The sequence below is a fragment of the Felis catus genome, chromosome B4, assembly GCF_018350175.1.
Source record: "Felis catus isolate Fca126 chromosome B4, F.catus_Fca126_mat1.0, whole genome shotgun sequence".
NCBI classification, from domain to species: domain Eukaryota; kingdom Metazoa; phylum Chordata; class Mammalia; order Carnivora; family Felidae; genus Felis; species Felis catus.
Genome location: NC_058374.1, coordinates 47,366,765 through 47,394,452, shown reverse-complemented (window position 1 = coordinate 47,394,452; position 27,688 = coordinate 47,366,765). Strand labels below are relative to the sequence as shown.

Sequence of the window (27,688 nt, the reverse complement as noted above, 5' to 3'; positions counted from 1 at the left end):
TTTAATCCTTGTGGAGGGCCAGACCTGAAGCGGCGCCCCAAAAGCAGAGCACCATAGACTGTGGTTGATAAAGGAGTCAGCTGGAGGCAGAGGAAAGACATTGAACTTTGTGATAGACCTGAAGTGACTTCCTAATTCTACCTCCAGGTAGCTGTGTGACCTTGGGTAATTCATTTCACCTCTCTGGGCCCATATGTGATCTGAAATAAGTGATTCATTCATTCACTAATCCATTCATTCATTCACCAACTGTACCCAAGTAGTTATGTGCTAAGGTATATTCTAGATATGTGCCAGGGTATATTCTAGATACAGAATATATAGAAGGGCATATGTATTGATATAGGTGATACAAAAAGTGAGGAAAGAAAAGAACAAATCCTTGCACTCCTGGAGCTTACATTCTAGTGGGGACAGGCCACTATAAACTACATACCTCTCTCTCTCTCTCTCTCTCTCTCTCTCTCACACACACACACACACACACACACACACACACGATATTAGAAGTCAAAAAAGTAGAGGAGAGGTCGGGTGGCACTGGGGAAGAGTGGGGAAGGCCTCATGGAGAAGATCACAGTTGAGTAAAGACTTGAGGGGCGCCTGGGTGGCGCAGTCGGTTAAGCGTCCGACTTCAGCCAGGTCACGATCTCGCGGTCCGTGAGTTCGAGCCCCGCGTCGGGCTCTGGGCTGATGGCTCAGAGCCTGGAGCCTGTTTCCGATTCTGTGTCTCCCTCTCTCTCTGCCCCTCCCCCGTTCATGCTCTGTCTCTCTCTGTCCCAAAAAAATAAATAAACGTTGAAAAAAAAAATTAAAAAAAAAATACTTGAAAGAGGGGAGCATGTGGGCCAAATGGGTATCTGGGGAGAGTGTTCCAACAAGGAGGCTGGTGTGGCTGAAGCAGAGTGAGGAAGAAAATAATAAGACCAATCATACCTGATGTCAAAATTATCTTCCCCTAGGAAATGTAGTGGCTCCTTGCTAATCTTCGAAGTAGATTATCCATAGATAAGTGATTGAAATGGACATACTGTGATATGCCAGGAGTTATAGGCTCCCTGGATTCGAGGGAACCACTGGTATAACCCAGGAGTGCGTGGCAACAAATAGAATGTGAGGCTCTAAGGGAGAAGGTGGGATGCTGACAGTGAGGGCGAGGGGCCAGGACAGGGAGGGAGGGGGTGTGGAGGTGGGGGGTGGAGGGGCGTTAAAATATACAAATCATAGGGCTGGGTCGACCACAATCAAGGCCCAGAGAACTGCAACTCTTTGCAAACGGTAAAGATAATTAACTTCAGCCAGTGTGGCTTCAAAAGAGTAAGTTTTGAGACTTCACGAGTGGGAGGCGTGGGTGGGTCAGTCGGTTACATCTGACTTTGGCTCAGGTCATGACCTCGAGGTCTGTGAGTTCATGCCTTGCCTTGGGCTCCGTGCAGAGCCCAGAGCCCAATTCGGATTCTGTGTCTCCCTCTCTCTCTGCCCCTCCCCTGCTCTCTCTCTCTCTCTCCCTCTCTCTCTCTCTGTCTCTCTCAAAAATAGGTAAACATTAAAAAAAATTAGGGACTTCATGAGTATTCAAAAAAATGAAACAGAAATGAAAGGAAGCAAAAGAATCCCCAGCGAAAAGAAAGGGTTCTTGCCAGGAAAGTGAATCAATGCGAAAACTAAGTTTTGGTCGAATCGAGCCTCCTTCCTTCAACAGCTCCCGATGCCAGATGCTCAGGTACGTGGTTTACAGATGGCATTTCATTTAGTCATTAGGACCGCCCTAGCAGTGGGCCTTATTTCCCCCTTGGACAGGTGAGAAATGTTCAGGCTCTTCTTACACTCTGTCTTCAGAGGCTGAGCTCCCTGGCCCGGGTGCAGGGAGTGTGCCTTGGCTGAGTGAGGCATTTGGTGACCCTCCTGCTCCCTCAGCTGCTGGGGTGGCTGGAGCCCGTGGCAGTAGCCCTCTCCACGGGGACCTCTTCAGTCTGTCACTATTCACGTATGACATGAAAAAGCCTGAATGCATTCAAAAACTCTGCAAAGGGGGAGGAAAGGTGCACTTAATGTGAAAGAGCGTCTAACTGCTGAACTGCTTGGTTTGCGAAGGTGAGGGGCTAATGGGGGGGACCTCTCTCTGCAGGTCCTTGTGTTCTGAGCATCCGATGGCTGTAGGTTTACAAGTCTGGAGGCACAGGGGCTGAGCAACGAGAAAGTGAACAGCGAACAGAAAGCGGTTTCAGAGGCCTCCGGAGGGAGGATGGGGGGTGCACGCCGGCATGTGGGAAGTAGGGAGACTGAGAAGGCCCAGCCAGTGAGTCTGGGCACTGGGTGAAGCAGAGAGGAAGAGGGGCTGTTGATTAGCAGGGAAGTGGAAAGATTTGGGAGAGAAGACCTGCATGGAGGCTTACAGGGCTCATGGTGGAGGTGCACGGTGTAAATCCCTCCTCCATTTCTGTACAAAATCGTCAGTTACCTCCACATGGCTCCATAACAGGGGAGGGGGTGGGTGGAAGAGGTGGGGGGACATTCACCGAGAGGGAGAAAGACACACTGCATCCTACTGGCTTGCAGGAGAAAACGTCAGCACCCCCCCACACACACACCCGGCACCCTGCCCGGGGCCACAAGTGGATCCAGAACGCATGCCTCCATGCAGACAGGGAAACTGGGGCTCGGAGAGGGTGCGCGTCCTTCCCAGAGTCACACGGGAGCCAGCTGCTGAGGTCTTGCAGCCTCCAAAGCCCAAGTGTTTCCACTACATTGTGCAGTGTCCTTGGACCGTGTAGGTTGGTAACTTGGCACTTGGTCCAAAAATTCTGGCCTTGAGATGTTTTGTGTTTTTTTCCACCAACCTGACTGCTAGATAAAAGCAACATCTGCACATCCTTTTTTCCTTTTCTGTTGGAACACGTAAGTTGAAGACAGAAGAGGAAATAAAATAAACTAATACAACAAAGCTTAGGGTTGAGGATTGAATTGGAGCTAGGGCAGACACACGATGAACGAAAAGACAGGATGCTTGGTTTCACTATAAGTCATAGGAGGGTGATAAAAACAAACATATTATATTATATTATATTATATTATATTATATTATATCATAATGATTTAATTTTAAAATTAGCTTCTCTAAAATAATGCCTGAAGCCTGGGCAGTGAGAGAAAGCGGTCAGAGCCTACGGTTTCAATGCTTTTCAGTGAGCTCCGGCCCTCCAGCTTCTGCTGGGACAGGGCTTCTGCAACATTTGAGTAGCAAACAGCCTACCTGAGGGAGAAGTTTCTGCAGCCGCTGGCTGATGCTGGCTGATACATTGTTTTTCCTCCGCGTTGCTTCCACAGAGGTGAAGGAAGTGTTGGAACTGGTAAGAGGGGCCTGCATCTACCTCAGGGTGTCTTTACTTTTTTTTTCTGGACTTAAACCCTTCTGGGGATTGGACAAAGCAGAAGACGTTCCTGACACAGTGGCACAGAGGCCCATATGCGGGAGGTCGCATATAAATTATCAGGGAATGCGGCGGAGGGACAGGGACCCCAGAGCATAGGACCCCTGAGACGGGTAGGCAGGGTTTCTCATTGTGAGGTCCCCGAGCCACCTGCATTAGAGACCTGGGTTGCTGATGAAAACTGCAGGCCGTCTCCCTGCCCCATCACAGACCTGCTGAGGAAGAATCTGTAAGGCTTCGATTCCAGTGTCTGCCTTTGATCCCATTCTCCAGCTGATTTTTTTGTGTGCTAAAGGTTGAGAACCTTGCCCGCGTGTCTGTGAACCCCAGGTTTAAAATTCCTGATTTAGAACCACCCTGGTGTGCGGGTTCAAAATGCAGATTCACGCTCAGAAACGTTGGTGTCTAAGACGGGATGCAGGGATCTGCAGCCTAATCACTTGCGTGATTCTGGTGCAGGACTCCAGCCCCATCTTTTGAGGCAGTGGCCTGGAAGAACCCCCCCCACCACCACCACCAGAGAACTTTCCACCTAGTTTTGGTGTCCTTCACATATGCCTAGTGCTGGAGCTGACCCAGATCCCCAGGCTTTCCTCCATTATAGTTTCTCATTTAAATAAATCACCCAAGGGGCGCCTGGGTGGCTCAGTCGGTTGTGCTTCTGACTCTTGATTTCAGCTCAGGTCATGATCCCAGGGTTGTGGGATCGAGCCCCACGTCAGGCTGTATGCTGAGCATGGAGCCTGCTTAAGATTCTCTCTCTCTCTCTCTCTCTCTCTCTCTCTCTTTCCCCCTCCACCCACCTCTCCTGCTCCCTCATGCTCTCTCCCAAATAAATAAATAAATAAATAAATCACCCAAGAACAGTACCCATTCACTTCTCATTCTCTGGTAGCCTACCCCACCTGAGAAGAGTCATGATTGCTAAATGTTAAAGCTTTGCTGTGTCAGGTAATACAATTTCAGATATACTTCTATTTGTCAGGGGCCTCTGATACCTCCAGCCCTAGTAGGGACCGACGGTTTTCAGGCAAGAGGTGAGAGACAGATAATCTGGTTGTTGAATTCTGCAACTCTACCACCTCCAGACTTGGAGCCGTCTGAGGACGTAGGCTATAGCTTCCTTAGCTTTGTACGGGTATCTCTGGCACAATTCTCAGAACATAAGCCGTGCTCAATAACTGGGATTCGATCCTCAGATCCATGAAGCATGGGTGGGCGAGCACCCACCCTTGTCATTTGCTTTCTTTGCTAGATCCTTATCTAGATTCTGCACCTGGGTAGGTCCGGGGAGCAGGTCTGGATGATCAAGGTCTCACCAGAATGGAAAACACGTCCCCCCCCCCCCCCCCCCGCCAATCCCATCTCAGCAACAATTCAGTCTCTGGTAATACAGAAGGGAATAGTCCCCAGTGATTTGGTTCTCTTTCAGCCTCCTTTCCTCAAGGCAGACTGGGTTGTTGGAAGCAGAAAGACATGAATGCTACCACCCTGAACAATTCTTAGGGCCAAATCAGTGGTCTGGCAGGTTTTTGTGTTCCAAACGGAGCAGCTGGAAGACAGTAGACAGATTCAGAAAGGCAACTGGTCTCAAGAAAGTTTCCTCAGAAACTTCGTTTAAAATTGGCTTGGAGAAGAACCCAGTCTCATCGATTAAGCACTGGCTGAAAGGCGATAGGGCAATGATAAATTGCCAAGGAGCCCATTTGGGGTAAGGGTCTAATTGGTGCCACAGGGTTTGGGCTTCCTTCACGTGTCTTCCTTCACGGCTTTATTAATGATCTGGAAGTGGTTGGAAATGCTATGTTCATGCTCAATTGGGAGCTTGTACAAGCAAGAGAACAGTAGAATAATGATACAAATAGACTAAACAAAGTGGAAAATAGCCCCATGACATTCAGCTTAGAAAAATAAGCTTTAAGATTTTTTTTTTTAATCAGGGGATAAAGGGAAGCGAGGGGATTGAACAGAAAATACTTAATGGATATAACAAACCTAGAAATACTCAGATAGAATAGGAAATACACAGCTCTTTGAAGTGTCAGACAGCCAGAGGTCAAAGTTATTCTGAGAACCCACAAAGCGGGGGGGGGGGGGGGGGGGGAATAGATCAAAGCCAAGAGCACTCCACGTAACACCAACCCTGGCCCTAGCAGTCCCACATGCTCTCTGCTCTCCGTGGGAGTCCTGAACATCCCCTTGGGAAAGAGAATCTGGGTGGCTGTTGATATAGCTCAATGTGACATGGCTCTGTAGCTGGCGTATGGGTTCCTGACACTTATAAGCTAAGAGAAGGGTCCTTGGAGGAAACGTCAGGAATTGGAAGGTCAAGCCCTGGTTGGTGGTCAAGGAGGACACTCTGGATGGAGCCAAATGTCTCAGACCTGGAGAGGAAACAGAGCTAGACGGGCACTTCCTGGTTGAAGGAAGTTTCATCCTGAAGTAAAACACTCTTTCTCAGAGAAAACTGAAGGGCACACTGGCATGGGGAGGAAAGCACAAGCTTTAAATGAAATTCAGCGGTAACAGTTGGACAAAATCATAAAAACGAATATAGAATAATATAGATTGAATATTCACGTCGCTTCCAAATTCATTATGTTGAAACCTAATACCCAATGTGAGGGTATTAAGAGGTAGGTGGGGCTTTGGGGGAGGGGATTAGGTCCTAAGGGTCTAGCCCTCATGAATGGGATCAGCACCTTCGTAAGAGACCCCAGAGAGTTCTTTTATCTCTTCCACCAGGTACGGTTACAGTAAGAAGACAACTCTCTGTGAACCAGGAAATGGGTCTTCAAACACAGACTCTGTCAGCACCAGCCTCCAGAACTGTGAGAAATTATCTTCTGTTGTGTTTAGGCCACTTAGACTGTGATATTCTGTTAGAGCAACCAAAACAGACTAAGACCCAGAGTAAAAGTCACCATGGATGAGGCATCCAGTGGTGTTCAGAAGAAACAGACATGTCGATGTCCATGCTGATTCTCATGACCTTACACATCTACGTTTCAATGCACAGACTCAGGCCAAGAAACAAGCGATCTTAAAATCTGTCACAAAGAAGTAAAGAAATACATAAATACGGTGTGTGGCATACCGACGTGTGGCAGTTAAGTGACAAGAATACCGGAATGAGGGTGGGAAGAACTGGGTCTTTGAAGCTGATGCCTCTGCCACTAACATACACATGGCCATATGAACTTTTTCATTAACACTTAGTTGGCCAAGAAAATCCAGTGGGATCTAGATGTCAGAGACCCAACTCTCGGTGGCCCAAGGCATCGTGCCAGCCTATCAAGTACCTATTCTGCGCAAGCCCACTGACAGGGACTAGAGCACGATGGTTAAAGCCATTGGTGCGATCTTAATTCTAATACTCCCCTAAAAGTTTACCCATAAATTAAACCTCGAGTAAGATTTTGTCTCCCAGACACACCCCCAGGAAAACATACTTCCAAAAGGGAGTTACTATCAGACATTGAAACCTGAGTAAGGATTGGCTCATCAGCTCGGTTCCCATCTTGAGAGCGAGTGATCAAAGCATGAAATGAGGGGAGGGGGTAGGATGGGAATAGGGGTGGACACAAGAGTGAGTTGGGCGGGCAGTTCCCTACCGAGAAGGGATCTGTGGTGGAGGGCTCCAAGTATCTAGATCCCAAATGAAGGCACCAAGCATCTGAGGGAGGCAACGCGGGACAAGAGGAGAAGAAGCCAGAGGGAGAGGTTTGAGGATGTCAGAGCAAATTTTGCCAACCTCACGATTCTGCCATCTGGAGCTCTGAAAGTTCAGGTGCATGCAATTCAGAGAATCACGGCAAAGCTAGTTTTAGTGCTGTTACCGTGTCGGCCCTGCCTTGGTTTACTTACTAAGCTATTGGTCTCAGAACAACAGGAGGCAGTGAACACAAGTTATTTGTATAATAGGTATTTTTTAAATTGCTTTTCCTCTTCTACCTGCAGTCTGTTATTCTTTCATTTTTGTAAGAAAGAAAGGAGAAGGGAAAAAAAAAAAACCCTCTCTCTCTCCACAGCTGGTGTACCCCTGGTGCGGCCTTCTACCGGCCCAGAGTTGGGTGATCCGTCTGTAGATAACTTGAACTGCCTGGTGGTTGGTATTCTGAACAGGCCTCCTGTTTTGGATCCCAGTTCCAGAGCCTGGACTGGCTGGGCTCCAGCAACCGATGCCCAGAGATACAGCTCAGCTGTCAGGGCGCAGAGACAAGAATGGAGGTTCGCACAGCAGCCCAACACAGACCTCTCTCCCAAGTGAGAGCTCAGAGATACGCCATCACGGTGTTTCCCCCATGGTCCTGATCACAAGATCAGCTAAGATGTTTATTTATAATAGAGTTCTGGAGCTCCACCGTCGAGCTGTACATTAGAGTCTCAAAGGGAGGGACCTGGGAGTTTGTAGTCTAGCAACCATCTCAGGTGGGTCTTAACGATCAAGGCGACAGTGGGCAACAGGAGGACGCGAAGCAGCTTTGTGAGCCGATCAGCTACATGATTTCTTGGCATTGGTCTGGAAGGTGGGAGGAGGGGGCGTTGGGAGGCAAAGGCAATGAGACCACAGGTGGGCACCATTTAAGGGGGCTGTTTCAATAATGCAGGAGAAGAAAAGATGAGAGTCTGAACCACGGAAAGGAAAACAGTGGGCGATGGGGGAGCATAAAGGCATTAGAATCGACAGGTCTTAGTAAATGAGCAGGCAGTTCTCAGAGGTCCACCAGCTCATGCTGAGAGCCCCTCAAGGAAACGTCTTGATCTACTGGGTTCATTAAAACAAGAACCTGTAGGAAGCGAGAGGCTTCACGGTACTCTGCTGAAAGTCAAAATGTGCTGAAACATATTCTTTAACTTTCTGACCCATTTCCTGTTAGCCGATCAGAATGGGTTTCCCACCATGTAACAACCCCCGCAAGTTTCTAAACTCCCTGACTGATTGTGGCACGAGCCCTCTGACTCCGCCTTGCACACCACTGTTCCTGCTCTGCCCACGGGCCATCCCTGGTCTGCAAGGTCAGGCAGGTCCCGATGGACCGTGACCAAGAGGTCGTGCAGTCCCTCAGAGCTCCCCTGGTGCCCGGAGCTTCATGGAAGGGGTACAAGTGCTGTCCTTCAGGACACGTGCCTCCTGTCCCGGGGACAGCCTCTCCCCTGGGCTCTCTGCCTCATCAACTCCCGCACCGTCCAATCTCCTCCCAAGCATTTCTTCTGTCCTATGCCCACGCCTCCTCCTTTCTGGTTGCTTCTGGTATTGACTCTGTGACTGAATGTTTTAATTAAATCACCATAAAACCCTTTGTGGGGTTGTTTTCCTTAAATCCCACACTCACTGGCCACCATCTGTGTTATTAACCCTCACAGCATTCCATCTGCTGCCAACAGTGGTCTGACGGGGGGGAACCTGGGCGTCCTGTTGGTTTGCTCTGTGGAGATCATGCCCGGCGGGGCGATCTGGGGCTAGTGCCCTGCGTCTGCCCTGTGGGGAGATGGAAACTCCAGGGTGACTTTCCTTCTCCCATCACAGAGGTGGGACGTGGAGGGAGGGTGGGAGACTCCTCTCCACTGCCTCTTCCCTGTTACTTGCTTTTCCTGGTTTTGCTATTGTTCTTCCTTTCTGCTTAATCCTGACCTGAACAGCTCTGTGGAGAATGGATTGGGGGAATATGCCAGTGTTCAGACAACGTGCTCTGAAAAGAACAAGGCAGGGCGGCAGGGGACAGGGACATTCTGCAGGAAGGCGGGGCAGAGAAAGGAGAGGTAGAGAAGCCATTCTCTCCATCCCCTGATGGCATACTTGGGCCGGGTAGCCAGTTGTTAGTGCCAGGGTGGGAAACCTGTCCTAGAAGGTGGGCTGGGAGCCACCTAGAAGGTGGGCTTCAGCCTGCACCATGGCGTGTCAGCGGCAATATGCCTGTTGCTGCCTCCTCTGACGTCCGTGCCTGGCTCTCCCGCACCGTTCCGGGCACGGAGGACTGTCACAGCCACCTGCCAGGTCCTTCTCAGCCCACTCGGGCATCATCTTGCAACGGACACAATTTGGCAGTGACCCTTTGCTATAAGGCAGCAAAAAAGAAAAAAAAGCATTGACAAAATGAGAGGCAAGGGTTTTTTCTTTCTGTTGTCTTTTGACTCATTTTTCTTCCATGCCTCAGATAAAGGAGGCAGAGGTGTTTTAATTATGTTTTCAGCAGGAGAATACAGCCTCGTCCTTTGTGCAATGCCCAGGGTTCCCTTTGGGGCCGCTGAGCTTTTTCATGGGTCTGTTTTCTTGCAAAGAAAAGAAGCAGCTTCTCTGTTGCTAGGAAAGACACAGCCAGCCTCATTCAGGAGGTTGGTGGCCAAGCCTGAGGGGGCCCCAGCCACGACGGGAGCTAGTGGTTGGTGCTCAGTGTGGTTTCTGAAGGAAGATTCTCAATTGCACGTGGACACGCTGGTCTTCCAAAACTTGAACATGAGCCTGTTGTGCAGATGAGTATAAATGAGCTGAGGCTCTATCCTGGTATGGCTCGTTGGTCTGGTTGTCTTGCCAAGGCAGCTAATATTAATCACTGCATTGTATTTGTACAACCTTCTCATTTGTCAAAGCACCTTCACACCGATGTCTCATGTGAGCCTCCTCGGATATTCCTGTAAGATGGGAGGGCAGGCATAGTTATTCCCACTTTTCTTTAACTTGAGAGAGAGAGAGAGAGAGAGAGAGAGAGAGAGTGGGGGAGAGAGTCAGAGGGAGAGAGAGCAAGAATCCCAAGCAGGCTCCGTGCTCAGCACAGAGCTAAACCGAGAGCTCAATCCCATGACCCTGGGACCATGACCCGAGTCGATACCAAGAGTCGGATGCTCAACCGACTGAGCCACTCAGACTCCCCGATCCCCATTTTACAGCTCAGAGAGATGAAGTGACCACACCACACACACACACACACACACACACACACACACACACACACACCAACGATCAGAGTAATCAGGATCAGATTCAAGCACAGGCTTCCAAACCCCACCTGCCTCAGCTTCCACTTCATCCCTTTGGCTTAAAACCTTTGATTTTCTCCCCTTCCGTCTCTTTTTCTCCCTACGACCTACCAGTCGTAGCCAGGCCATGCTGATGCTTCCTTTGTATGATCTCCCTCACCCACCTATTCCTGACACCCAGCACTGCCCCAGGGAGACCCTTGGTACTTCAGCACGTGGAACAATGTCCTAACTGCTTTGTCTGGGATCTGGGATCCCCTTGTCTTGATTCCATGCACCACCCATTTACCAGACTCGTTTTCCCACAACACCATTTGTTTACCTGCCGTGGCTTTCTCTTCTCTAAAGAATAAAAGCCTGCTGTTCAAGGCTGGCACCTGCTGACTTCCCAGCCTGACCCCCAGTTATTCCATCATACTAACCTTCTGCTTCCACTAACCTGCCTGCCCTTCTTGACTTTCCTCCAACATGTGCTCATGCCTGCCTGTGATTAATTGTGTAAGTGTGCTGGCTAAAAAAAAAAAAAAAAAAAAAAAAAAAAAAAAAAAAGTATGGTTTTGCATCCCTGCTTGGTCTCTTAATTGTTGGGTAGGTTGGGTTGCTAAGCCTCAGTTTCTGCACCTGTACAGAGGGATCAGTACTGGGACTTGCTCATAGTGTATAAAGATAAGTGCTTAGCACAATGCTTATTCGTAGGAAGTGGCTGGGAAATAGTCATTATTTTTATTATCTAACTTTCCTTTCTTGAAGTCCACTTTTTAAAAATAAATTTATTTATTTTAATGTTTATTCACTTTTTGAGAGGCAGAGACAGAGTGTGAGCAGGGCAGGAGCAGAGAGGGAGGGAGACACAGAATCCGAAGCTGGCTCCAGGCTCTGAGCTGTCGGCACAGAGACTGATACGGGGCTCGAACTCACGAACTGGCAGATCATGACCTGAGCCGAAGTCAGACGCTTAACCGACTGAGCCACCCAGGCACCCCTTGAAGCCCCCTTTTTAAAACTACCCTTTAAGTTCCCCCAAAGTCCAGTGATGACAATAGCAGTCATGAGGTTAATAGCTAACACTTACATGGATGGCCTTTCTCTCACACCAGCCACTATTATATGTGTTTTACAAATACTAACACATTCGTCCTTCTCATCAACCCTAGCATAATACTATGAGATCCATAATAACAAGAGGAGATGGAGTTCAGAGACATTAAATACCTTTTTCCAAGTTCACCCAACTAGGGAGTGAACTCCAGAAACTTCCTCTCCAGACCCTCGCTCAGCACCTAGCTTATGCCATTGCCTCCCCGGTTCCTGTAGGGCAAGGACCTGGTCCCAACGTGTCGCCTTTCACCTGGCAGATGCTTGGGAATTAACGTTTCTGCCAGTGTTGATGATGTGGCTGCAAGCATCTCTCCCCTCTCCTGATCTAGGCAGGGTTAGGGTTAGGGTTAGGGCTAGCTTCCAACCCCTCTGTAACAAATTACCACAAATTTAGCAATGTAAAACAATAATAGATTTGTTATCATGCAGTTCTGTAGATTTGAAGTCAAATAGAGGTCTCTCTGCCTCACATCAAAGCGTCAGCAGGACTGTTCCTTTCTGGAGGCTCTGGGGGAGAATCCATTTCCTCGCCTCTTCCAGCTTCTGGAGGCTTCTCACATTCCTTGGCTCATGGCCCCCTCCTCCATCTTTAAAGGCAAAAACAGCTGACGGAGCCCTTCCCAAACCACATCCCTCTGGCCTTGTCTTCTGTACCTAATTCTGCTTTTAACAGCCTTTATCATTGCACGGGGCCCACCTGGATAATCCAGGGGAATCTCCCAATTTTAAAATCAGCTGATTAACAACCCTAATTTATTTGCAACCCTAATTTTGCTTTACCATATCACATAACTTAGTCAAAGCTTCCAGATTAGGAGAGGGACATCTCTGGGGGGCCATTTGTCTGCCTACCACAGCCCTTTATGAATTAAAAGTAAAAGCAATTCCTAATCGTAGAGTAAATATAAAAGAATCTAACAAAATGCAAGTCTTCCCCATAATTACTACCTTGGTGACTTTTAAAGACATGAAATACAATATTTTTTTTTTCAAAATCACATCCTTGGCTGCCCTGTTTCACGGTGCTCTATGTGTGTGCCTCCTCTGGCTGCTGGACAGTCCGGCATTGACTGAGGTCTTGTTGAGGGAACAGCTAAGGGGAGGCCAAATGACTGCCCGCCATCTCTCCCCACGCCCACAGCTGCCCACCTGCTCCCCTGGCCCTCGATGGGAAGAGGAGACTGGAAAAGATATGAACAGTAGAGATCAAGAGGAAAACATAGCGCAAGGATCATCCAGAAAGGAATGGATGGATTTAGGCCCACAAACGTGCTGAGTGGACATCCTGCCTCCTTGCTCCCTGTGGTAGCCAGCCGGGGTGACTATGGGGCCAAGACGCATGGAAACCCTCAAAGCCAGGGAACAAAGTTATAACAGGCCAGCAACAGCAGAGAGAGAGTGATTAGTGGGATGAATGCATGGAGAAGATAAAGCCGTGGTCCTATTCACATTAAATGCTTTTCAGTTTTTATCGTAATTAAATGTTTTTTAAATGTTAATAGAATAAATTGAACTTGACGTCCCCATTTTCTCCAGATCCTGCAATTATGCTCAAGCCCTGTCTTGAAAGGATGCCAGAGGGTGATGGATTAACTCTAAAATAAATCAAATTTCCCTTGTTACAGAGTTAGGGAAATACAATAAGGATTCTATCCTGCCTCTGGTGATGGAAGACTTGCCTAGCCTGTTCCCTGGGCCACTGGCCATTCGGGCTAGGAACGGCCTGAGAAATAAGTTTGCTAATATTGTATCATAAACTAAACCCCATCAGGGCGATAAACCTCTGTTGCCACAGCACAGCGGGTGACTGGGTCTGGGCAACATTTCTGCCGAACTGCCCCCTCTCACCAGGGCTCCCTCCCAGTAAATAGCTAGTTAGCAAGCTCTTGGAAATGAGCTGGGTGTGATGCCAGCCAGACTTCCAGCTTGCCAGGATGGGTGGTGCAGAGGGCCAGGCACCTGCTCCCTCTGCTGTCACCGGTGTGGGGCGTTCATGCCGGGCTTTGCTGACTGGGGGGATCTTTGAGCAGGACCCAGGAGATCCAGTGCTCGGTCTGCTCCCAGCTCTGAGTCAGCAGCAGAAACTCCCATCTGTGTCTGGAAATACTGCAACCAGGCTAGGAGTGAAGCCAGGTGGAGCCCTGGGCCCTTCCTTGAGGTCAGTGAATGTGGGATCATCTGAGTTCACGAGCAGTGGGAGTCTCCCCTCCACTCACAGGATCTGATGCAGGCAAATAGAAATGGATACAAGTTTCCTACACTAAAACCCCCCAATTTACCCCATCCCTCTGTCTTTATACCTCCTCTCTATCCCCCACCTTAAAATGTTTCACTTCTCTCCTTCTTTCACGTTTATATATAATTTACCAGTAGAACATCCATGGGAGTCTGCATAGAACAGGAGTCAAAGCCTCACGCTATAGGGATAGGGTGTTAATGGGGAAGTTTCAAGCAATGGCCAGGAAAGATGTTTTGGCTATTAAGATGTTTTGGCAAAGATGTCTTTGGGTAGTTTCTTAAACCAAACTGAGTATATAGAGTTTTCTATTCCTGCTACATACGAGGGACTTTCTGACAACATTCACGTCGATTATATATTGTCTTGACTTATCTGTTCCATTGTGTGCTGGGATTAGTCCGACCCCAGCATTGTATGTCTGGAGAGCTTTCTGTACATAGAGCCCTAAGCTGGTCTTCTGGAACTTTCAAAATCACATACGCATTTTGAGGGCTTCATAGGAAATCTAGACAGACTTCATACATTAAAGCGCTCTCTCTTTCTTGTGACTCTTAAAATTTCTCATCAGTCTTTCTTCTACCTTTATTGATAGAGTATTTCAAGTCATTTTGTTAAACTTAGATTCTTCATTCTGGCTTCTTAGGGTGATGTCCAGAAGGGAAGGCAAAATTCTAATGATATTTGACCAGGACATTGCAGAATGGAACATCATGTCCTCAGTTGCAGACTCTCTGCTTCTGTGATTATAGCCCCAAACTCATGCAGCATTACAGGAGACCTCACACCACAATTTCAGATTCTGTTAGGGGCGCCTGGCTGGCTCAGTCAGTTGAGCCTCTGACTTCGGCCCAGGTCACGATCTCACGGCTCGTAGGGCTCATCTGTAGCCCCCGCGTAGGGATCTGTGCTGATGGCTCAGAGCCTAGAGCTTGCTTCTGATTCTGTATCTCCCTCTCTCTCCGCCCCTCCCCCACTCACTTTCTCTATCAAAATTGAATAAAAACATTAAAAAAATTTTTAAAAATTGCTGATTCTGTTGGCACAAACTGCCAACCCTTCTCACGTGAGCCACTGCTAAACCATGTTCTCTCGTACCCATACTATTAGGTGCGTTTGTTAAATATCATCTTGCCTGATTCCACTGTTGAATCCAGCCTTTGAAAAGTCTATATCATCTTGCCTGATTCCACTGTTGAATCCAGCCTTTGAAAAGTCTATCAGCTGAGAGGGAGATTTTCCCAGTTTCCTGTCTTCTGAAAATCTGTATTTCCATCTAGTCGTAGATAATAAACTTGAATGCAACAGAATGAAGGGGTGGGGTTCTAAATCAGACAAGTACAGATGTGTTTTTTGCACATTCATTGAACAGTGTTTTTGGGGCCCAGATGCTCAGCTAGTTACTAATGTGCCTGTATACCTGCGTATCCAATTATGTGTTTCTTTCTTGTCTACAACTAGACCGTGAACGTCGTTGTCATTCAGCTGCCGAAGCCCACGTGGTCTTCCTTGACCAGTCTACCATGACCTTGTCAGAGAAAGATGTCATGACTCTGCTCTGGTTTGCCCTCAGTAGAGCCGTGTTGGATCCCAGAGATCCTAGAGTCTTTTCCTAGGTGCTTCTGAAGAAGCCCTTCAATAACCTAGTAGAATTTGGGCTGTGTTTTAACATCAAACCCACAGGTCTGTTGTCTATAAAATCTGTCTTTTGGGCACTTGGGAAACCAGAGTCCTGTCCTAATAATGGACATAACTGAAAAGCCTGGTTTATGCCCCACCCCTTAAAACTGCAGCCTCTACTCTGGTTAATTAGCCACTGTGGCTGACATATGGCAAGCAGACCATCATTTGTCTCTTCTCCTCTACACTTTTAGGCCAAGTGCCTTTTCCAATATAGTTGTATGTGAGCCTCCCACCTCTTGTATGAGGCCCCAGAAAACAACAGGGAGGCTCACAGTAGGGGAAAAAGTTTGTAATGCTATGCCTATGAGTTGTCCTAGTGAGTTCTGGGGTTTTACCTCTGGACTTTGGTTTACCTGATGCAACGGATGAGTATATGGCCACATGAAATCCCAGAAGAAGCCTAGAGTCCAGCATTTGCTTTTACCTATAGTTACTCTGCCACCCTTCCCGTGTCTCTCGCCAATGCTAACCTCAGCCCCTCCTCCAAGGCCTTGAGTCAGTGTCCTCAGCAATAGCCTTGCTTTTCCAGGTCACATGTTGGGAATGTGAGCCCCTAGAGAGGGGCTGAGATTGGGCAAAGCCCATGAAATAATGGAAACAGGATGAAGGGAACCACATGCCCCAGAGAATGCATTTGAAACTCACCAGGTTAGGACCTGGGTGCAGGTTATGATACCCGCTCCACCTACCTCTCTGGGAAATGAGTCAATGCTCGGGCACTAGAAGGTGAGGGTTATTACTGGATGGGTGGGGTGTGGCTGAGAGAGGGAGAGTGGGGAAGGTCACTTGTAGAAGTTTCAAGCCATGGGACAATTATCTTAGTGCTTTTGGGAAACAGCTTGAAGAGAAAGGGGCAGAGGACAAAAGAGCTTGCCAGCTACTTCTGAGAAAAACAAAGAAGAAAAACAAAATCAAAATGAGGCCTCCTGGAGGTAGGAAAATCTGTCACTGTTATTCCTCTCCCTGCCTTCCCTTATAGGACCACCTGCTGTATTTCCACCCTTCCCGGGTCAGGGGAGTCATTTGGGGCTTGTGTTAAAAACAGAGTCCAGAGGGGTGTTTCTCAACCTTGGCTATACTTTAGCCGCTCCGTTATAATAAGCTCCGTTATAATAAGGGGAACGCTGCCCTGTTGAGCCCTCTTTGTCCTTTGAAGGCTGTACCTAACACTCTTCGTGTAAGCTGTGTTTCATCTGCCAGGAAATAGAGGTGGGAAGGGTGGAGTGCCCCACTCAACACGTTAGGATGGCCACTGAAGACTGAGGTGTAGGGGAGACCTCGGGAATTCTGGAAGGGTCATTACTTGGGAGCCCAACAAACTGACAAATGAAGCAATTTCCATTTCAAACAGAAAATCCAGATGAGATCAGAGGCATTTCCAGGCAGCATGCAGCATACATAGTTCGAGCTGCTCCAGGGACTCACCCACAGGTTGCCCCCAACTATTGCAGGGCTGGGGCAAGTGCAAATGAAGGCTTGAGGTCCACAGCCCTCACCCATTTCTTTTCCTACCACAGGCTCCAACCTATACCACTCCGGGCCACATGCACATGCTTGTGGGCACCCCAGCCCCCAGAGTAGAATTTCACCCATAGCTCCAAATAGTCACGCCTCAGGCATGGTTGACCCTGCAGAAAGGCTCACCAAAGGGCTGAGACCATTAGGGCTGGAATTCTGGGTTTCAGGTATAGAATATAACAGAGCATGGCAGGGGATACCGGCTCTGCGTGGGTACATTTTGTGGCCCAGCTGACTCCTTGCCCCACATGGGAAGACAGAACTAGAAGATGACTGGAGGGGGACCTTCAGAATCACAGGGTCCAGGACAGGGGCCCCTTGCCCAGATCTCAGGTCAGCTATGCCCACGCATACACAGAAAGGAAGCCTCTGTGCCCAGAGGATCAGCCCACTCTCCCAGAGGGGGTAGAGCCCCCCAGCACATATGTGAGCTTCTTTCTGGTAGACCTCATTCTCTGGCAGGAAGGAGATCCACACAAGACCCACCTCCTCTTGCCACCCTATCCCTGCTGATTCATATTCCCCTACTTCTTCTGGGGGCACCAGTTTTCTTATCCTAAATGGCTTTTCCTCCTCTGCTTCTTTTGACAATATTCGCCGGAAGCTCCCATACCCCTCCTGTGTCCCTGATCCAGACTATGGCCACACCCCACCTGGTTTCCTCTGCAAACTGCCCACCCGCCTTTTCCCTCCTCAGCAGGGCTGTGCCCCTGGGCGGACCTCTTCTTGCCTGAAAGTGCCCTTCATACCTCAGAGGGAGCTATGTGCCTCGAGGTTCTATCATCTCTGGCTAATATCCTGGCCTCATATTCACTCCCTTGACCTCCTCTCCTTACCTTTACTCCATCATATGAGAATAGGCTGCTGGGCAGGGTGTCTGATACACAAAACCAGACTTTACGTTTCCAGATAGTTGCGATCTTCAAACTGGTGACCTGTACTTATTTCAGTAACATTCTCATTGCCCCCAAATGTTATTGCAGCTTCCCTTTTAAAATTGCCTTTGAGAATTGCAGCACCTACTTTGAATACCCTAGCCCAGGCCCGGCTTTGTCCACTGTTCATGGATTTAATGTTTTGAAGTCCTTGATTTCCTTTGGAGTAAAGCTGGTAAATGAAGTAAACTCTGAGTAATCAAATTAAGACATGCAAAGCATGGGGCTCCTGGGGTGAGCATCTGCCTCTTGATTTCGGCTCAGGTCATGACCCCACAGTTCATGGGATCCAGCTCCATGTCAGGCTTCAAGCTCAGCATGGAGCCTGCTCGGGCTTCTCCCTCTCTCTCTGCCCCTCCCTTGCTCTCACTCTCTGTGTCTCTCTCAAAATAAATAAGGAAACTTTAAAAACAAAAGAAGAAGAAGAAGAAAAGAGGGCATCTGGGTGGCTCAGTCGGTAAAGCATCGTGACTCTTGACATTGGCTCAGATCATGATCTCACGGTTTGTGAGTTCAAGCCCCGCAAATGAAGCCAGCTCTGTGCTGGCAGCATGAAGACTGTTTGGGACTCTCTCTCTCCCTCTCTCTCGGCCCCTTGCCTGTGCTCTCTCTCTCTCAAAATAAATAAATAAACAAACTTAAATAAATAAATAAATACATATATACATACATAACTCAAAACATGAAGGGTGAGTTCTAGGAACTTGTCCGAGGGAAATGCTTCTAGATAGGTGAAAAGACTAAGTGAGGTAGATTTCCAGAATAGTAAAATAAACATAAAAAAAAAAAAGAAAAGAAAAGAAAAGAAAAGAAAGAGAAAAGAAAAGGAAGCATCCAACAAAAATGTGCAAACAGCACGGATGCGGCAAACATAGTAACTTCTTGTAACGGAATAGTTGTAGCCCTCAAATTGTGCAAGACCACGTGAGGCCACGGAAACGTCATGGGAGGGGTGGTGGAGAGGATGGAGGGTTATGCAAGGAAACACGTGGGACCCTTGTGGCCCGGAAAGGCTCACCATCTGACTGTGGAAGTGGATACACAGCCTACCCACGCTAGCGCTCTGTTGAGCTCTGGTCACGTGGGCGCACACAAATGGGCGCAGCTACGAAGATCTGAACCAAATCCATGGATTGCATTAACATCAATGTTCCGCTTGTGATACTGTGCTGTAGCTTTCTTTGCAAGGTGTTGCCATTGGGGGAAACTGGACAAAGAACAGCAAGTTCTCTGCATTACCTCCTAACACTGTGTATAAACACATACTGGCTCGAGAAAAGTTTCACTTGAAACACACATTTGAACTGACAGGGCATGACTTAAATGTGGACACTGTTGCTTCAATGTCCGGCAGGAATTGGATAAACTCACCCACAGTGAGGTGAACACAAATGATTTAGCGTAATGCATTTTAGGGGAAAGGTTACATTTCTCCAGGCAATTAGACTCACATTTGTCTCCAGCTGACAGAAGGAGTTTGTTTGGAGCCAGGCCCACCGTTAGGTGAGTGGGGCTTCTGCGGGCCCTGAGAGTGAGCGTCTCCACGCAACCTTGCACCTCGGTGCCTCTCTCGGCTCATCCCAGTCCTGTCTGTTCTGAAATGCCACTTTTGGCTGAACTAGGAGCAAGGAGGCTGCTCGGGGAAGTGGGCAGCCCATAGCCTCGTACCCTGCGGGCCACGCAGACCCTGCTACGGATTCCGTTTCCGGGCTTGTGGAGGAGAGAGAGGAAAAACGGAGCTGAGTATATGCAAAGCGGCACAGCTTCTTAGGTGTTCCTGGTGTAAGTTTACGAAAAGAGAATAGCGGCCGTGGCCTTTTAAACACCACTGAAATATTCCTGTTCCTACCATTTGCGGTATTTTTTTGTAAATATTTGTATAAGTGCCTACTATGTGCCAGGCATTTTTCTAGGTTCAGGGAAGACCACCCTGAGCAACAGTCTTTTCCCTCAGGAGGCTTACATTTCCTCATTTCGAGACTGTATGATCCAGCTTAAGAAGTCCCCAACCAAAGCGAATTCTAAGCAGAAAAAAGGCTACCGACTTTGCGCCATAGTTTAAGCTCCGCGTTGTTATCTCATTTTGTCCCTTTTGACAGGTTTTGATGTGCTGGCTATCAACGGGACTGCAAAGTGTTAGCAGATGGAGGGGCAGGAAGGCAGCGGAAAGAGCCTCCCTCGCAGACAGAGTGATTGATTTATATTAAACCACACACGGCTATAGGGGCAGTAGTCACCGTGGGTGGGAGCCTGGAGCCTTGGCAGCGGGCAGACTTTGGTGGAAGCTCTGGCTCTGCTTCTTAGTCATTTCCATGGGATTCATAAGACGACACACCATCCGGGATGACCGTGACAGCTGAGTATGGGGAAATCACAGACGGAAGCTTTTAGTACAGTGGTAGCCATGTAGTAGGGAGTGAATGAACTAGAACTGCTATTATTAATACACTGAAGCCTTCCAGGGTTACCTTTGTAACACCTTTTTCACAAATGACATCCTGGCACAATTTGGGGCAGAGAGCCTTGCGCATCTGCCTGTGATTATGCACAGACAGCTGGACAGTGTCGTTATTGGAAAGGCCTTGAAACCAAGCACGACTCTCAAGTCTTCGATATTTTCCTCAAGCATCTACTTCTAGGGCCCAAGTAGAACAAGCCACTCAAGAAACCCTTGCAGATTTTAATTCAATTCAATAAATATTCATGGATCCCAAGGCTGTGAATGGAGCTATTGTCATAGACAGTAGATACTTCTGGTGATGGAAGCATTTCTCCTGGCGCTCAAAAGCATTAAACTGTGAACAACTAAGAGTCCTACGTAGAATATAAATAAAATGCATGTCAATATAGGTCCATGAAATGAACTGTGGAACACATTATCAATTTTTTAATCCACTAATTAAGAACACTCCACAGTGGTCTATGATATGCCAGACACGATGTGCGAGACCCTAGGCTTCCAGAAACAAGTATTGAAACTGACGCACTTCATTCTCTCATAGTCCATCAGGGGAGACAAAGGAATAATTATGATTTTAGCATAAATAGATACTAGGAAAGAAATATGTACAGGGATCACAAATAAGAAGGGGTGAGTTAGGATGACTTTATACATGAGGCTTAAAAGATAGGTACAAACTCCTCAGGTCATCTAGAGAGGAGGACACTCCAGGTAGACATATCTCCACGTGCAAAGGGAGGATGGTTGCCACCAAAGGGAATGGTGCCTTTAGGGGAAGGGTAGGCAGTTCCCTATGGCTCCAGCTAGATTTGCAAAGCAGAGAATGACAGCATACGAGGTGGAGACATAGGAAAGATCTAGTTCTTGGAGGCCCTATTACGCCCTGCTAGGAACTTATGCTTTGTTTTGTGAGCAGTAATGATCCCCAAGGGGTCTTAAGGAGTGCCCATCAAATTTACCTGTTAGAGCAAGAGTAATTTGGACACAGGAAAGGAGAGGAACTAGAGGGGGAGAGATGCATTTCCTTCCTGGTCTGGGACCATTTTCAGGCGGGAAGATAAGCGCTTGAACTGATGCCAGAGTGGAGGCGAAGAAAGGAAAGGTTGGAGACAGGAGGTACTTTAAAGCTGAAATTCCAAGGATTTGGTGACTGATAGGATGTGAATAATGGGAAACATGGGGAAAATTTTGGCTGAAGGCATTAGAGACTACCACAGATAAGATGGCAAGATTTGTGGCAAGCAGAGGAGTGGAGGAGGAGAAAACAGCTGTCATGAAATGTTCTTTTCCATCTTCAGATGCGCGGGCTGCCCCAGGACCCGTGCTGTGCAGCCACGGGAGACCAGACTCCCGTACGAGCTTATCTTGGGTACAGACAGGGCACAGCCACACAACATGCACATGGCTCTCCTCTCTCATTCTGTCACATTTTCTAAAGACTCTCACAAGAGCCCAATGTTGGCAGAGCCACGTTCGGAAGTCAAAACTTGATAATTGATGCCGTAATCCCCTGGATTCCCTCATTAGCAGCTGCTAATGGCTGGTGTGTTAACGATTCAATTAGGGCTCTAATAGGCCCATTGTAAACCACATCCCTTCAAAGGGAAGAGAAGAAGCCCTGAGATGACGGAAGCCAGCAGCAAAGGTCCCTGATAGCACCGGGGCCCTCTCCACTGTGGGTCTCTGACTGGGGCGCACTGGGTCCAGATGAGCCCTCTCCAAAAGACCTTTCAGCTAGGAGGATATTGTATTGCAGAGGGAGGAAAGTGGACCTACCAGAGCTTCCAGCCAGGAATCTGGAGACTTTCTCTGCCACAAAAAGAGGGTCCTTACGAGTCTAAACATCCAGATCTAAACTTAGGCTGTGGGTTGCCCTCTCCCAAGCCAATAACTATGAATGACGTCTTTACTCAACCCCGCTCTGCAGCCCCAACTCAAAGGCATATTCACAGAACCTGAGAAGGACTTGAAGATTACTATCGTAGCCACCTCCCCTCCAGCATCTGCCCTTGAGTCCCGGTCCAGTTCCATCTCTCTGCCATCTTTTTCCTCCATGACACGTGTTTTTGAAGAGAGACAGTTTGGTATTTGAAAGTTGCAGAGTTGTTTGGTGGGGGTGAGGGTGTCGTCAACCCAGGGACCTCACACAATTCGAGAGACCCAGAGGAAAGCCTGGGGCATGACTGTCTTCCTCTGGTTTATGGGACTAGCTCTAGAAAGATCTGCCTTATTAGGGCCAAATGTCTCAGCAATAAAACGTGGATATCGTTGGTGGAAGGCATCCCTAACTAGAGGGGGCTCGGTTTGCGTATTTCCCAAGGTGATTAGAAGAGAAGTATGTAGTCACAAAGCTTTTTAATCAGCCCTTTGGTTGGTTAGTGGAAATGCAAGCAGATGCGATTTTCTTAAATAGTTTGGCCTCAGACTTCAAAATCACCACCTAGGGGCACCTGGATGGCTCAGTTGGTTAAGTGTCCAACTTTGGTCGGGTCATGATCTTATGGTTCATGGATTTGAGCCCTGCATCAGGCTCTGTGCTGGCAGCTCAGAGCCTGGAGCCTGCTTTGGATTCTCTGTCTCCCTGTCTCCCTCTCTCTCCCCCCCCCCCCGCCCCTGCTCATGCCCTGTCTCTCTCTCTCTCTCTCAAAAATAAACAAACATTAAAAAAAAAAATCACCACCTATTTTTCACTTTCTGCTCTATTTTTCACTTCCTCTATCCTTCATCCTTTTAATGCTCACTTCTGAAAAAAAAATTCAGATACTATACATGTATGTAGATATTCCCTAAAACATGAACTATCCTGTGTCGTGCCCACCAGCCTTTTCAAATCCTGCACCAGGCCTCTCCTTCCTCCCCTTGAGTCTTGGACCCTCCAGCGTCACATCCAGACCTTGGGCTGGCCCTTAGGGTTCACATCACAAACCTACTTTTGCAGAAAAACTCGAAACCAGGGAGCTTGACTGTACTGCCTACTCTTCTTGGCATCTTTTTTCCTAGCCCTGCCTGTCTTTCTCATCTCAGTTTTCTTCTGCAGCTGGTGGGAGACAGGTTCTCTGGGATGCTCTGTCAGAGTCAGCCAGCATGATGCTTGGAATAGGCAACTTCCCATGCCCTGTAGGCCTCACTAATGCAACCTTACCTGCTGAACTGCAGGGCTGGCGACACACTGAATACACAATGGAAGGCTTTTCTGAGATCATCTATTAGGCCAGGGCAGAGAACCAGCAGTGAAAAGAGCTGACCCTAGTATTGACCTAGAGTAGCAAAACCATGGAACTAAGGGCTCTAACTCATTTTGTAAACTTTGGTTAACCCCTCTCCTCTGGAGTCATTTATAAAAGAAGGAGATTGTTGTACTCATCGTTCTATGACATTCTATGTAAGGAAGACTCAGGCCCAGGCTCACCTTGTCAGAGCTCTCAGTGCTGGGAACACACCCTGGGTAGATCTTAATGCCTACCCCGATCCTAGAGACCACATGAAGGAAAAACTAGTGTAACTAGACTATTATCATCTACCCAGGAAGTTGGCAGAGAGGATTTGGCAGAAGGCTGACAGAAGGTCCCGAAAATGAACCATGTTACCATTGTTCCCAGAGGCCCCAAGAGAGGGCGATGTGATCTACAGGGTTAGCAGAGTTCTAAAATGGCTCCAGGATCTTTACCCCCAGATGTCACCCCCCCCCCCAGATTATGCTACATGACATGACCAAAGGGATTGCAGATGTAATCAAGGTTACTGATGGGTTGACTTCCAGATAGGGAGGTTACCCAAGTAGAACCTAGTCACATAAGCCATTTAAAAGCAGAAATTTTGTGGGACACCTGTGTGGCTCAGTTGGTTGAGCGTCCGACTTCGACTCCGGTCATGATCTCACACTCCGTGAGTTCGAGCCCCGCGTCGGGCTCTGTGCTGACAGCTCAGAGCCTGGAGCCCGTTTCAGATTCTGTGTCTCCCCCTCTCTCTGCCCCTCCCCTGCTCATGCTCTGTCTCTCTCTGTCTCAAAAATAAATAAAACCATTAAAAAAATTTTTTTAAGCAGAAAGTTTCCTCTAGCTGGTGGCACAAGAGGAAGTGAGAAAGATGTGAAGCGTGAGAAGGATTTGACTTGAGGGGGCCACAGAGAATGACTTGAGGATGAAAGAGCGGACCTACGCTGGCGGACTCCATCTTGTTCTGTGTTCTCCACCTTGAGTGACTATGTCCCCGACATGGCCCCTTTCTGGAAAATCGCAGAAACCTCAGACCACACCTCCTCCCCTTGAGTAACCTCCCGATCACCCGTTCAAACTTCCCGATCAAAACACGCCCGGCAACCTGCAAAACGGGACTCCGACCCTTCCCCAGCCAATCGGCTGAGGCCACGACCCTTCCCCAGCCAATCGGCTGAGGCCACGACCCTTCCCCAGCCAATCGGCTGAGGCCACGACCCTTCTGCAGCCAATCGGCTAAGGCCACAGCCGTTACCTCACCAACTGCCCCTAGACCCCTATCAAACCTTTGTGCTTTTGAAACTCACTGGCTCTCTCCGGCATCTCACCGCTGCGTCGGTGCAGGTAGGGGATTGAGCTCGAGCTAGCTCGAATAAAGGCTCTTTGCTTTTGCATCGGACTCAGCTCCCTGGTGGTCTTTGGGGATCGTGAATTCTGGGCATAACAAGGAGAGTGGTCTTCAGAAGGTGTGAGTGGCCAACAGCCGGCAGGAAAACAGACACTTCAGTCCTGCAACTTCAAGGAACTGAATTCCACCAACAACCTTCATGAGCTTCAAAGTGGATTCTTCTCCAAAGCCTCCAAACAATAGGTAATGCCTTGATTTCAGCTTTGTGAGACCAGCTGAACCCACCTGAACAGACCCCTGAAATGGTAAATGGGTGTTGTTTAAGCCACAAAGTTTGTGGTAATTTGTTACACAAGAAATAAAGCAAACTCGATAAATAGCTCTGACCTTATGTCATTCTTCCTTGCCAAATAAAGAGACTGGGTATCTTGGATCTGGAGCTGGTACGAGGGCTCGTATCTCAAAAGAGGAAGTGTAGTACCATGGAAAGATTTCCAAATTTGAAAGTCAGGAGCCTGGATTCCTATCCCTGACCTGCTGTTTACAAAACGCCTTGTGACCTTGAAGAAGACACATAGTGCTCCACTCTTTCCTTACCTGTGAAATGAAGGGCTGGCCCCATCAGTGCTCACAGCCCTTGAGGGCTCTGCCAGCCAGGCTCCAGACCCCACATCAAAGAGACAAGCTCTGCTTTGAACTATTCTACACACAAGGCTTCCGAGTCAGATTTCATTAGAAGAAGGGTATCTGTTGCCAAGATGAAATTTGAAAACCACTGATCTGGCTGCTTATTAGGGCCCTTTCTAGCTCTCATGGTCTCGAAAATAAAGCTCAGGCGGGTCACAACTGGAGCTGTGGAAACGTGGTATGAATGGGGGCTTGAGTTAGTAGACAGACTAGCTGAATCAGACGTTCTCTGTCAACAAAACCTCCTCCTTCCACCTCTTTTTCTCTGGAGGCCTGAATGTCTGGGGCTATAAGATTAAACCATACAGATTCCAACTCAAATCCTGACTCTACTTTCAAATCCTGACTCTGGGTAAATACATTTCTTAAATTCTCAGAGCTGCAAATTCTTTAACTATAATGTGGTGATGTCGCTTTGCTTGAGTGTTGTGCAGATTAATCAGTGCTATAGACAGAATGTTTGTGTTCCCCCAAAAGTCATGTTGAAATCTTCACCCCCAAGGTGATTGTATTAGGAGACGGGGCCTTTAGATGGTGCTTAGGTCAAATGAACTCTAATGAACGGGATTAGTGCTCCCAGAGAGGCCCTACAGAGCTCCCTTTCTGCCATGTGAAAACACAAGAACATGGCCATCCTTGAACCAGGAAGAAAGCTCTCACCAGACACTGAGTCTTCTGGCACCTTAACCTTGGACTTCCCAGCCTCCAGAGCTGTATGAAATAAGTTTCTAAAACCACCCTGCCTATGATATTTTGTTACAGCAGCCCAAATGCATTAGATATTGTGGTCAAAATCGCTACAATGGTTAGGCCCCCAAAATGCAAAGGCTTAAGAGTAATAGAAGGTTGGTTTTTTTTTTTTTTTTTTTTTTCTCATGTTAATAATCTAGAGCAGACCAGTTGGTGGACTGTCTGTTCCAAGCATTCTTTCAGTATCCGGGGATCCAGGCAGATGGTGGTTCTATTACCTGCAACTTGTGGCTCCCAAGGTTACTCAGGATTACCATTCTAGCCATCTGGGGCAGGGAGGAGGGGTGTGTGGTCTGTGTAGGACTTCTTGAACTCTTTTCGTGGTCAGATCTGGTAGTGGCTTGGGACACTTCCACCAGCGGTCTATTGGTAAGAGCTTAGTCGTGTGGGCATATGTGGTTCCAAAAGGAGCCAGAAATCAGTTCTTGGCTGCATAGTCGTCTCTCAGCTAAAATTCTCTTACCCTGAGTTTGCTGGAAAATTAGCAGTGGTTTCCACCACATTATACATAGAAGAGTGCCTAATACCTGGAAGGCTGGTGCTCAGCATCTCCCCACAGGCCCAGCTCTGCTAATGAAGTGGGTTTCTATGCGGGGTACGTGGAGGTGGGCAGCAACATCCCTTATGCTCAGTTCAGAACTTTCCATAGCTGCTTTCATTCTACTTCCCTTAAATAATTCCCTTTTCTAAATCTCTCTTTTCCTAGATTGGATATAGCAATCAGCTGATGCCCTTCCAAGGCCTCAGGCTCCTTTGGTTTGCAAACTTGCCCTCACCGGACTGTCTGGAATCTAGCCATTTGAATCTTATCAGTCCGTTCTCCATCACCAAAGGACTTCAGTGGGAGAGTGCCAACCAGGCTGTCAGCCACAGGCAAGCTTTCTGGAAAAGATGTGCCAACTGCTGCAACAGAAAATGCCGTTCCCTTGAATAACTTTGTTAATATTTGAAAATTTGTTTCCTTGCTCCTTATCGTATTACTGGGTATTCAAATACAAGAGAAAGGACAGGGGCAACAGCAAATGAAAATGACATTCTTCTCACACACTCACAGATATGGAAGGGCAGGCCTTATTCCCTATCATCTTGGGTGGTTTGTTTTGTTTTGTTTTGTTGTTTTGGAGGCTCCCACTGTCATTAGACCAGAGCTGCCTTAGGGATCATTAAAGAAAATGTTCTGAGATTTTTTTCCCCTTTATATCAAGCAACTGGTAGCGCACACTTAAATTAACATTCTTTGAATCCCAAGCCCAGAAAAGAGCTGCCGTGGGCTGAGTTCTGCAACTCGGGGCTCAGATTTTACTCCCATGAGCATGGGACATTGGATATGCCCAATTATGGGATGATG

General features: G+C 48.0%; 2 long non-coding RNA genes across 2 annotated transcripts; both read left to right on the top strand.

Annotated features, from left to right (window-relative positions):
* Positions 1 to 1,560: 1,560 nt before the first annotated feature.
* On the top strand, positions 1,561 to 6,525 carry LOC123386827. Its single transcript, XR_006601269.1, has 2 exons — positions 1,561 to 1,723; positions 6,177 to 6,525. It is a non-coding gene; the product is annotated as an uncharacterized LOC123386827 (long non-coding RNA).
* An 18,351-nt stretch (positions 6,526 to 24,876) lies between these two features.
* LOC123386826 lies at positions 24,877 to 27,293 on the top strand. The gene is made up of 2 exons (XR_006601268.1): positions 24,877 to 25,146; positions 27,047 to 27,293. It is a non-coding gene; the product is annotated as an uncharacterized LOC123386826 (long non-coding RNA).
* Positions 27,294 to 27,688: the final 395 nt, after the last annotated feature.